The sequence below is a fragment of the Euleptes europaea genome, chromosome 21 (genome assembly GCF_029931775.1).
Source record: "Euleptes europaea isolate rEulEur1 chromosome 21, rEulEur1.hap1, whole genome shotgun sequence".
NCBI lineage: Eukaryota > Metazoa > Chordata > Lepidosauria > Squamata > Sphaerodactylidae > Euleptes > Euleptes europaea.
In genome coordinates, this window is record NC_079332.1 from 16,423,966 (window position 1) to 16,434,245 (window position 10,280).

Genomic DNA, 10,280 nt, shown 5'->3' on the forward strand with positions numbered 1-10,280 from the left:
TCACATGGAGGGCCGTTTCGGCATATACTAACGGTTGCTAGAACAAATTTTGTTAAGATATTGGAAAAGCAATAAATTCCCTGATTTAAATAATTGGCTTGATAAGGTTAAAGAAACCTGTACTTTAATTAAGTTGATATACTATAGCAATGAAGAACTGGACACTCGCTGGAATTTAACAATTTCAAGGATGGAAAAAAACCACTACAAGGTGTAAATTGCAGAGAGGGAGTGATGTAATAATCATGTGGATTTTAGATAAATAGATACAGTATTGCTTGGTTCACTATATTGGGAATTTTAGTTATATTAGCAGCACGGTTTAGTTTCTTCTTAATAATTTCTATTATGAGTATTTTAGTAATGTCATAGTTCCATTTTCTATTATTGTAAAAATAAATACGAAAAAAAAGAGCGACCTCTTGGAGAAGGGCAGCCTCCCCATAGGCAAGGAAGGCCCCAGGAAAAGGTGAGCCAACAGTGACTGGCATCCTCCAGGTGGGGCCTGGAGATCTCCTGGAATGAGAACATCTCAAGGCTACAGAGATCCTTTCCCCTGGAGAAAATGGCTGTTGTTGCAGGTGGACTCTATGGCATCACATACCTGCTGAGTTCCCTCTCCTCCCTAAATCCAGCCTTTCCTAGGCTCCACCCCCAAACCTCCAGGAATTTCCCAACCCAGAGCTGGCAGCCCTATGTGGTAAGTGGCCTCCACTGCCATCTGCCAGAGCATAGCCAGAGCTAAAAGAAGATGGTTGAAGGCGCATGAACACATATGAAGCTGCCTTATACGGAATCAGACACTGGGTCCATCAAAGTCAGTATTGTCTACTCAGACCAGCAGTGGCTCTCCAGGGTCTCAGGCAGGGGTCTTTCCCATCACCTTGCTTGCCTAGTCCCTTGAACTGGAGATGCCAGGGATTGAACCTGGGACCTTCTGCATGCCAAGCATGCCACTGAGCAACAGCCCCTCCCACTAAACCACAGCAAATGAACAGGTGATTTGGGGCAGCGAAAAGGGAGTCCTTCACACAACCTGCGGAACTCACTGCCACCAGCTTTTTCTCATTTATAATATCTTAACATTACACACATGAAGCTGCCTTCTACTGAATCAGACCCTGGGTCCATCAAAGTCAGTATTGTCTACTCAGACCGGCGGCGGCTCTCCGGGGTGTCAGGCAGGGGTCTTTCACATCACCTACGTGCCTAGTCCCTTTAATTGGAGATGCCGGGGATTGAGCCCGGGACCATCTACATGCCAATCAGAGGCTCTGCCACTGAGCCACAGCCCCCCTCCATCTCCACCATGAGTTTAGGCTGGTTTTACTGCTGCAGTTTGCTGACCGGGAGCCAGCTTATAATGGAGCAAAAGAATTCCCCACTGTCTCAGCAATCTACAATCCCTTTTGGGGGAAGGCTTGGCACGTCTCCAGTTTACAATTTGTTGGCCTGGAGGTGGTGGGCGTGGGGAGGGGAAAGGCCAGGAGGGAGAGAGACGAGGAGCTGACGGGAAAGGAAGGGAAACAGGGAAGGCAGAGAAGTCACGGAAAGGCAAATTTGGAAGGGACACAGGAACACGTGCAGCCGCCTTGGTCGATCAAGGTCGGCACGGTCTCCTTGAAATGACAGCCCCACTCCAAGGCCTAGAGAGCTGGAGCAGGGCCCTGGCTTAGAGGGAGAGCATCTGCTCGGCATGCAGAAGGTCCTGGGTTCAATCCCTGGCATCTCCAGTGAAGAGGGGATGCGGAAGATCCCAACCTGAGACTCTGGAGAACTGCTGCCAGTCAGACCTTGATGGACCTTGAGCGGTGGTTTGGAGTGGTGGACTCTAACCTGGAGAACCGGGTTTAATTCCCTACTCTTCCACATGAGCGGTGGAGGCTAATCTGGTGAACTGGGTTGGTTTCCCTACTCCACATGAAGCCAGCTGGGTGACCTTGGGCTAGTCACAGCTGTCTTTGAGCTCTCTCAGCCCCACCACCGGGGACGTCTGCATGACAATCAGGTGCTCTCCCACTAAGTTATGCTCCCAGTCAGTGTTTACATTTGTCAGAAGGCCATTTTGTGGAATTGGGAGGGCAGAACAAAAGAACATAAGAGAAGCCCTGCTGGATCAGACCAAGGTCCATCAAGTCCAGCAGTCTGTTCACACAGTGGCCAACCAGGTGCCTCCAGGAAGCCCACAAAAGACGACTGCAGCAGCATTGTCCTGCCTATGTTCCAAAGCACCTGACATAATAGGCCTGCTCCTCTGATCCTGGAGAGAACAGGTATGCATCATGACTAGTTTGCAGTCAGAAAAGAGAAGGTGCAGAAAAGAGAAACCAACATGAACAGGGGGCTAGAGCAACTGCCCTATGAGGAGCGGTTGAAACACTGAGGGCTATTTAGCTTGGAAAGAAGGTGGTTAAGGGGAGACATGATAGAGGTCTATAAAACTGTGCATGGCAGGGAGAGAGTGGACAGGGAGAAGCTTTTCTCCCTCTCTCGTTTTAGCAGGGTCATCTGCTGAAGCTGGAGGGTGAGAGATTCAAAACAGATAAAAGGAATTATTTCTTCACACAACACATAGTTAAATTGTGGAACTCTCTGCCCCAGGATGTGGGGATGGCTGCCAACTTGGAAGGGTTTAAGAGGGGAGTGGACATGCTCATGGGGGATATGACCATCCATGGCTACTGTTCAAAATGGATATTAGTCATGATGCATACCTATTCTCTACAGTATTCAAGGAGCATGCCTATTGTATCAGAACATAAGAACCTAAGAAAAGCCCTACTGGATCAGACCCAGGCCCATCAAGTCCGTTCACACAGTGGCCAACCGGGTGCCTCTAGGAAGCCCACAAACAAGACGACTGCAGCAGCATTGTCCTGCCTGTGTTCCCCAGCACCCAATATAATGGGCATGCTCCTCTTATCCTGGAGAGAATAGGTATGCATCGTGACTAGTATCCATTCTGACTAGTAGCCATGGATAGCCCTTTCCTCCATGAACATGTCCACTCCCCTCTTAAAGCCTTCCAAGGTTGCAGCCATCACCACATCCTGGGGCAGGGAGTTCCACAATTTAACTATGCATTATGTGAAGAAAGGTGTTGAAGAATTCAGGTGCGGTGGAACCCAGGCAGGACAATGCTGCTGCAGGCTTCTTGTTTGGGGGCTTCCTAGAGGCACCTGGTTGGCCGCTGTGTGAACAGACTGCTGGACTTGATGGGCCTGGGTCTGATCCAAAATGGCTTTTCTTATGTTCTTATGTTACCCACACACACACACACACTCACTATTTGGCCTGTTCCTTATTGTCGCAGATGTTGCACCCTTCATTTGCTTCTCACTGAAGCAAGGAAGATTTGGTTCAGGGGTGCCAGTGGCCAACTACAGGAATCAGGAAGCAACATTACAACACGTTTGGCACAAGACATAACCCCGTTTTAGCAGAAGTGGGTTGAAGACGTGCCGGCTGCCCCAAAGGGGATGCCTCGGAACGTGCAAATGCACAACGCAGCTGGCGCCACCACATTTCAACTGTCCCATCTGCCTAGTCCTGACGACTGGCGAGGTTTCTAGGGCGTGTGTGCGTGCGTGGTTGTGTGTGCGCTTTGCAAATCCCTAGAGGAGAGGCTGGGAAACGCAACAATAAAGAAAGGGGGAGGCACAGGCAGTGAAAAAAAAAACAGTGCATGTGGGGCAGGGAGGGAGAAGAGAAGAAGTGGTTTCGATGCGAGGAGATAAATGCCAAATCCACCCAGATTGCAGCAGGGGCCTGGGCAACTTCTCCCATTTGCTGTCCTGTGTAAATGTCAAGTCGAGTCTAGGCTCGGAGGACTCCATGTCTGCAGGATCGGAACCGCATCACAGCAGAACAAATATTTCCCCATCGTAGACACATTCATGAAGAGGTAGACACACATTCATGAGGAGATCCTGCATTAAGCAGGGGGTTGAGCTAGATGGCCTGACTGTATGATTCTAGGTAGGTTTATCAATATATATTAGCCATGACATGGGAAGGAAGAAGACGACGAGTTGGTTTTTATATGCCGACTTTCTCTACCACTTGAGGCAGAATCAAACTGGCTTACAATCGCCTTCCCTTCCCCTCCCCACAACAGACAACCTGGGAGGTAGGTGGGGCTGAGAGAGCTGTGACTAGCCCAAGGCTTCATATGGAGGAGCGGAGAAACCAACCCGGTTCACCAGATTAGCTTCCGCCGCTCATGCGGAGGAGTGGGGGAATCAAACCCGGTTCTCCAGATTAGAGTCCACCGCTCCAAACCACCGCTCTTAACCACTACACCACAAAGGCAGCATGGTGTAGCCTGATCCCATCAGATCTCAGAAGCTATGCAGGGTCAGTACTCGGAAGGGAAGGCTCTGCAGAGGTAGGCAATGGCGATCCACCTCGGCTTCTCCCTTGCCTTGAAAGCCCCTTGCTGGGTTCGCCATAAGTCGGCTGCCACTTGACAACACTTGAAGGACACGTGAATGGCAGGTCCTGACCTGGATGGCCCAGGCGAGCCGAATCTCATCCGATCTCAGCAACTAAGCAGGGTCGACCTTGGTTAGTACTTGGATGGGAGACCACTGAGGAAGTCCAGGGTTGCTACGCAGAGGCAGGCAAGGGCAAACCACCTCTGTTCGTTCTAGCCTTGAAAACCCTATGTGGCCACCTTAAGCTGGATGCAACTTGACAGCACTTTACATACACATAAATGCCAGAGGCGGGCTTCCCCACGGACCCAGCGTGATGTAGTGGTTAAGAGTGGTGGTTTGGAGCGGTGGACTCTAATCTGGAGAACCCGGTTTGATTCCCCACTCCTCCACATGAAGCTAGCTGGGTGACCTTGGGCTAGTCACAGCTCTCCTTGAGCTCTTTCAGCCCCACCTCCCTCACAGGGTGTCTGTTGTGGGGAGGGGCAGGGAAGGAGATTGTAAACCGCTTTGATTCTCCCTTAAGTGGTAGAGAAAGTCGGCAAAGAAAAACCAACTCTTCTTCTTCCCTCCAGGGCAGCTGCCCTCTGCCCTGAGCTCGGGACCCCCTACACCATACAGCTGACCCCTTTCCCCCTGTGCTACCAGAATTATGTTGGTAAATCCCCATTTTTGCCTGGGGCCCGAGAAACTAGTAAGGTTACTCCTGGGGAAGAGCACTCGTGTCTGGGGGAGAGAAGCAGGAGAGAGTCCAGCTTTTTTTGTACCAAACGTCAGAAGTCACGCTCAGGGGGCCCGAGAAGCAGAAAAAAACGACTGTTGTTAGGGGAGTAGGAGAGGAAAAGTGGGGAGGGGAGGGAAGCACCCAAGGGCTGAAAGCCAAGACCTGGGGGGGGGGAGCGAAAAAGAGAAAGGGGTAGGAAGAACACTTGGAGGATGAACACACAGAAAGAGAAACAAATAGTGAACCAGACCCCCAGATCCATCAATGCCGGCATTGTCTACTCAGACTGGCAGCTGCTCTCCAGGGTCTCAGGCAGAGGTCTTTCCCATCACCCGTTCCTTTTAACTGGAGATGCCGGGGATTGAACCTGGGACCTTCAGTGAGCCAAGCAGAGGCTCTACCACTGAGTCCCAGCCTTATATTGAATCCCTTGCCTTGTACTGAATCAGACCCTTGGTCCACCAAAGTCAATAATGTCAATGCGGACTGGCAGCCACTCTCCAGGGTTCCCAGCTGGAGGTCTTTCACATCACCTCCTGCCTGGTCCTTTTTTAGCTGGAGATGCCAGGGATTGAACCTGGGGCCTTCTGCGTGCTGAGCATATGCTCAGCACCTGAACCCCTCAATCTGGGTGGACGGATGGTAGAAACAGCGCCTCCACACTTTACCTGGGAGCAAGCCCCAAGAAACACCGGGGGATTTACTTCTGAGTCAACCAGCCAGGGATTGCACTGCAAGGGAGGCCACGCAGCACAAGGTTTTTAGAGCGTCAGGCTAGTCTAGGATTTGGGATGTGATTCAACTCACAGGGTGACCTTGGAGCACGTCGCCGGGTATACTTTGCAGGGTTGTTGTGAGGGTAAAGAGGGGGGAGTTTGCAGCCCTGAGTTTCTGGGGGGAGGGGGTTTAAAAGCCTGCAAAATAATATTGCAAGAAGGAGAAATCAGAGGGTCTGGAGAACTGAGGGGAGGAAGATGGATGATAATAGTAATGATGAGTAACGGAGACACCGTGGTGTAGTGGTTAGAGGGTTGGATTAGGATCTGGGAGAGGCAGTTTCGAATCTGCCTCCTAGGTTACCTTGGGCCAGTCACACACTCTCAGCCCCGCCTACCTCACGGGGCTGTTGTGAGGATACAATGGAGGAAAGGAGCTGGGAGACCCAGGTTGGAATCCCCGCTCTGCTGTGGAAGCTTGCTGGGTGACCTTGGGCCAGTCACACTCTCTCAGCCTCGCCTACTTCGTGGGGCTGTTGTGAGGATACAGTGGAGGAAAGGAGCTGGGAGACTCAGGTTCGAAGCCCCACGCTGCCACAGAAGCTCTCTGGGTGACCTCGGGCCAGGGACCCCCTCTCAACCTAACCTACCTCGCAGGGGTGTTGTGAGGGCTCAATGGGAGAATGATGCTGTGAACCATGAGTGCCTATTAGGGGGCATAGTAGTATAGAAACCTACAAACAAATGGACAATTCTCCTGTTATTTCTCCTCACCACCACCACCGCGGTCAGCCCTCTGTCTCCAGAATGGCAGGAGGAAAAGACAGATCTCCAGCCAGAAGATCCCTTCCAAGCCCCAGGAAGAACATAAGAAAAGCCCTGCTGGATCAAACCATGGCCCACCAAGTCCAGCCGTGAATGTCTGTTCACACAGTGGCCAACCAGGGGCCTCTAGGAAGCCCACAAGCAAGAGGACGGCGGCAGCACCATCCTGCCTGTGCTCCACAGCACCTAATAGAATAGGCAGGCTCCTATGAGACTGGAGAGCATAGGTAGGCATCATGACTGGTATCTGTTTTAACTAGCAGTCACGGATAGCCCTCTCCTCCATGAACATGTCCACCCTCCTCTTCAAGCCTTCCAAGTTGGCAGCCACCACCCCATCCTGGGGCAGGGAGTTCCACAGTTCAACTATGCCTTGCCTGAAAAAAATCCTTCCTTTGGTCGGTTCTCTCTCACCCTCCAGCTTCAGCAGATGAGCCCGTGTTCCGGTATTAGGGGAGAGGGAGAAAGGCTTCTTCTTATTCCCTCTCTCCACACCATGCATGATTTTATAGACCTCTGTCATGTCTACCAGAAGACAGGCGGTGGAAGGGGGACGTTAAGGGATGGGGGGGGGGAGAGAAAGTGGGGGGGCGAAATGGTGGGGGAGAGAGAAGAGGAACGACACGGGGAGCAAAGGGTTAAGCGGAGGCAGAGGGGGCCGGCGGATAGGCAAGGGTTAAAGAGGCAGGCAGACCTGAAGGTGGGAGAGACCGAGTTGGGGGGGGGGGAGAGGAAAGGAGGCCAAGAGATGTCTGCGCTTCATTGTTCTCTTTTCTCCCCCCCCCCCCCGGGTTGGACCCTTTCGGCAGCCGAATTGGAAGCCCCCCCCACCCCCGGCATTGTCTGAAAAGTGAAAGGAGCTATTGGGGGGGGGGGAGAGAGAAAGAAAGCGGCCCCCACGCCGCCCCTGCCCCACAATCCGGGCTCAGAAGCGCATCGCCCGCAAAGGAGAGGCGGGCGAGGCGGGGGGGATGGAGACCCTCCCCGGGGGGAAAAAGAAGCCGGGGAGGAGAGGAGAACCGGGGCGGGAGGGGTAGCCCTAAAAGTCGTGCCTTCGTGTCCCCCCCTTCCCGAGAAAGCGTGGGTCCCGTAGGGTTTACTCGGAAGCAACTGCCCCACCACCACCACCACGCACCCCCCGAACCCCACGCCAAGTCGGGGGGATCTGCAGTCCGGCTTGGCCCAGAGCGCTATTGAACTCCGGCGGGGTGGGGTAAGGCGGGAGGCGACCGTGGGCGGGATCGGGGCCGCGGAGGGCGCGGCGGGGGTCTCCCTGGCCCCCTCCCCCGAGCGGAGGGGCCGCCGCGCCGCCTTACCTTCGTTTCCCGGACCGCCGGCTTTCCACACGCATAGCCGTGCCTTCGCGTTCACATGAGGCCAGGCGGCAAAACGGACTTGCGAGGCCGGTGCCGGTCCCGGGGGCGCGGGAGGGGGCGGCCCGGTGGCGAGCAGGAGCCTCAAGCCCCCCCGTCGCCCATCCTCTTCCCTCTGGCTTGCCTCTCCCCCCACCCGGAGACGCGCCCCCGTGGTCCTCGCCGAGCCGCTCTCCTTCCAAACTGGCCCCGGTCCCTTTTGGGGGGATCTCAAGGGTGGTGGGTGGTGGGTGGGTGGGTGGGGGGGAGCCGGCCAAGCCCGGCTCAGCCCTTCGCTGGGGCGGGGGCAGAGGCGGAGGGGGCCCGATCTGGAGAAAGGGCGAGCCGGGGAGATCGCGCCGGAGCGCTTCGCCTTTGCGCACCCGGGAAACTTCAGACTTCACGGGGAAGGGTGGGGGGGGGGAGGAGGAGGGCTGGGAAGAGAAAGGGGTGGGGAGAAAGGCAGAAAGGGTGGGGGGGAGGCCGGAGAGCGGCTGGGGTCTCCCCGCCGCCGGAAAGGTGGGGAAGGGGTGCGCTTTGGAGAGCTCCCAGGGGTGCGCTTTTGGAGAGCTCCGAGGGGTGCGCTTTGGAGAGGGCGCGCCGTGCGTAAAAGTCCCCTGGGCGCAGGGAGACCCCGGGCGCTTGGGGAGAGGCGGGCGGGTGCGGGTCCCCCGGAGGGGGTCGTCCTTGGGGGGGTGGCCGGGGAGGGGGCGCTTTCCGCCGGCTCCCTGCCCCCATCGCTCCGTCTCCCCCCTTTCCTCTCCCCCCCTCCCTCCTTTTCCTTTGTTCTCTCTGCCAGCTGGCCCTGCCCAAGGGGGCTGCCCGGGGAAGGTCAGTTCAGAAGTTCGGTCTGCGAGCGCGGGTGTATTGGGGGGGGGGGGCGCTTGAACCCCTTCCAGGGGTTCACACGGACCCCGCGAGGGGGAGAGGGAAGCCGGGGCGGAACCGCTGGCTTTTGCGGAGCGTCGCTGCGTTAGGCGGCCTCGCCTAGACTGGGGGGGGGGGGATTCGGAAACGCCCCTCTTTTGCTTTCATCGCCCCCCCCCTCCCCCGGTCGCAGGTAGGGCTCCCGGTTCCCACGAGCGAAACGCGATCTAGGAGATGCCGCTAAGGGAAGAGGGTCGTGTCGCTTCCCGTGGAGGCGCCTTTTCACCCAAACGTGTCGGGTGAATCCCCCCCCGCTTCGTGGAGGATGAAGACCACTGCCGACCCCACCCCGTTTCCCCATTGGATGGACTTTCTCGAAAGGATTTTCCCCTGCCCACCCCATAATATCTGGACAGGGCTGGCAGATTTCTTTTTTTGCTGTCAAGTCACAGCTGACTTATGGCGACCACGTGGGGCTTTCAAGGCAAGAGACAAAGGGGGGGGGGCGTTGCCAGTGCTTGTCTGTGTGGCCTCCCTGGACTTCCCTGGTGGTCTCCCACCCAAATATTAACCAGCGCCGACCCTGCTTAGCTTCTGAGATCTTCCGAGATTGGGCTAGCCTGGGCCATCCAGGTCAGGGTGGAGATGAATAGAGGGGGGGGGGGGGGGTTGCCGTTGCCTGCCTCTGCCTAGCAACCCTGGACTTCCTTAGTGGTCTCCCATCCAAGTACTAACCAGGGCCGACCCTGCTTAGCTTCTGAGATCTGAGGAGATCAGGCTAGCCTGGCCGATCCAGGTCAAGGCCAAATTCAGACAGAGGTGGTTTGCCATTGCCTGCCTCTGCGTAGCGACCCTGGACTTCCTTGATGGTCCCCCATCCAAGTACTAACCATCGGGGGTGGGGGCATTGAAACTTGTGCCTTAGACATGCTTTAAGCTTGTTTAAATTTTCTGGAAAAGATGGTCTCGTGGCTTTTACCAACACACGCATGCACATATTCTGATGGCTTTAAAGAGAGCCAGCATGGTGTAGTGGTTAGGAGCGGCGGACTCTAATCTGGAGAACCGGGTTCAATTCCCCACTCCTCCACATGCAGCCTGCTGGGTGACCTTGGGCTCGTCACAGCTCTCTCAGCCCCACCTACCTCACAGGGTGACTGTTGTGGGGAGGGGAAGGGAAGGTGATTGTAAGCCGGTCTGATTCTCCTTAAAAGGTAGAGAAAGTCGGCATATAAAAACCAACTCTTCTTCTTCTTCTTCTTCAAGGCCATGGAAGGCTCCTGGCAGCCCTGATGGATGAGAATCTTCCTTGAAATTGGCAGTAGAGAGCCTACACCAGTCAAATGAAGGGTTTGGGGCC

At 55.1% G+C, this 10,280-nt stretch overlaps 1 protein-coding gene across 1 annotated transcript in view; it reads right to left on the bottom strand.

Moving 5' to 3' along the window:
- CACNA1H (calcium voltage-gated channel subunit alpha1 H) overlaps positions 1-8,098 on the bottom strand; it is a 343,498-nt gene extending 335,400 nt beyond the window's left edge. Inside the window, exon 1 of the mRNA XM_056866218.1 lies at positions 8,018-8,098. The gene's annotated coding sequence lies outside the window, so the exon portion shown is untranslated. The remainder of the gene's footprint in view (positions 1-8,017) is intronic.
- Between the last annotated feature and the right edge of the window lie 2,182 nt (positions 8,099-10,280).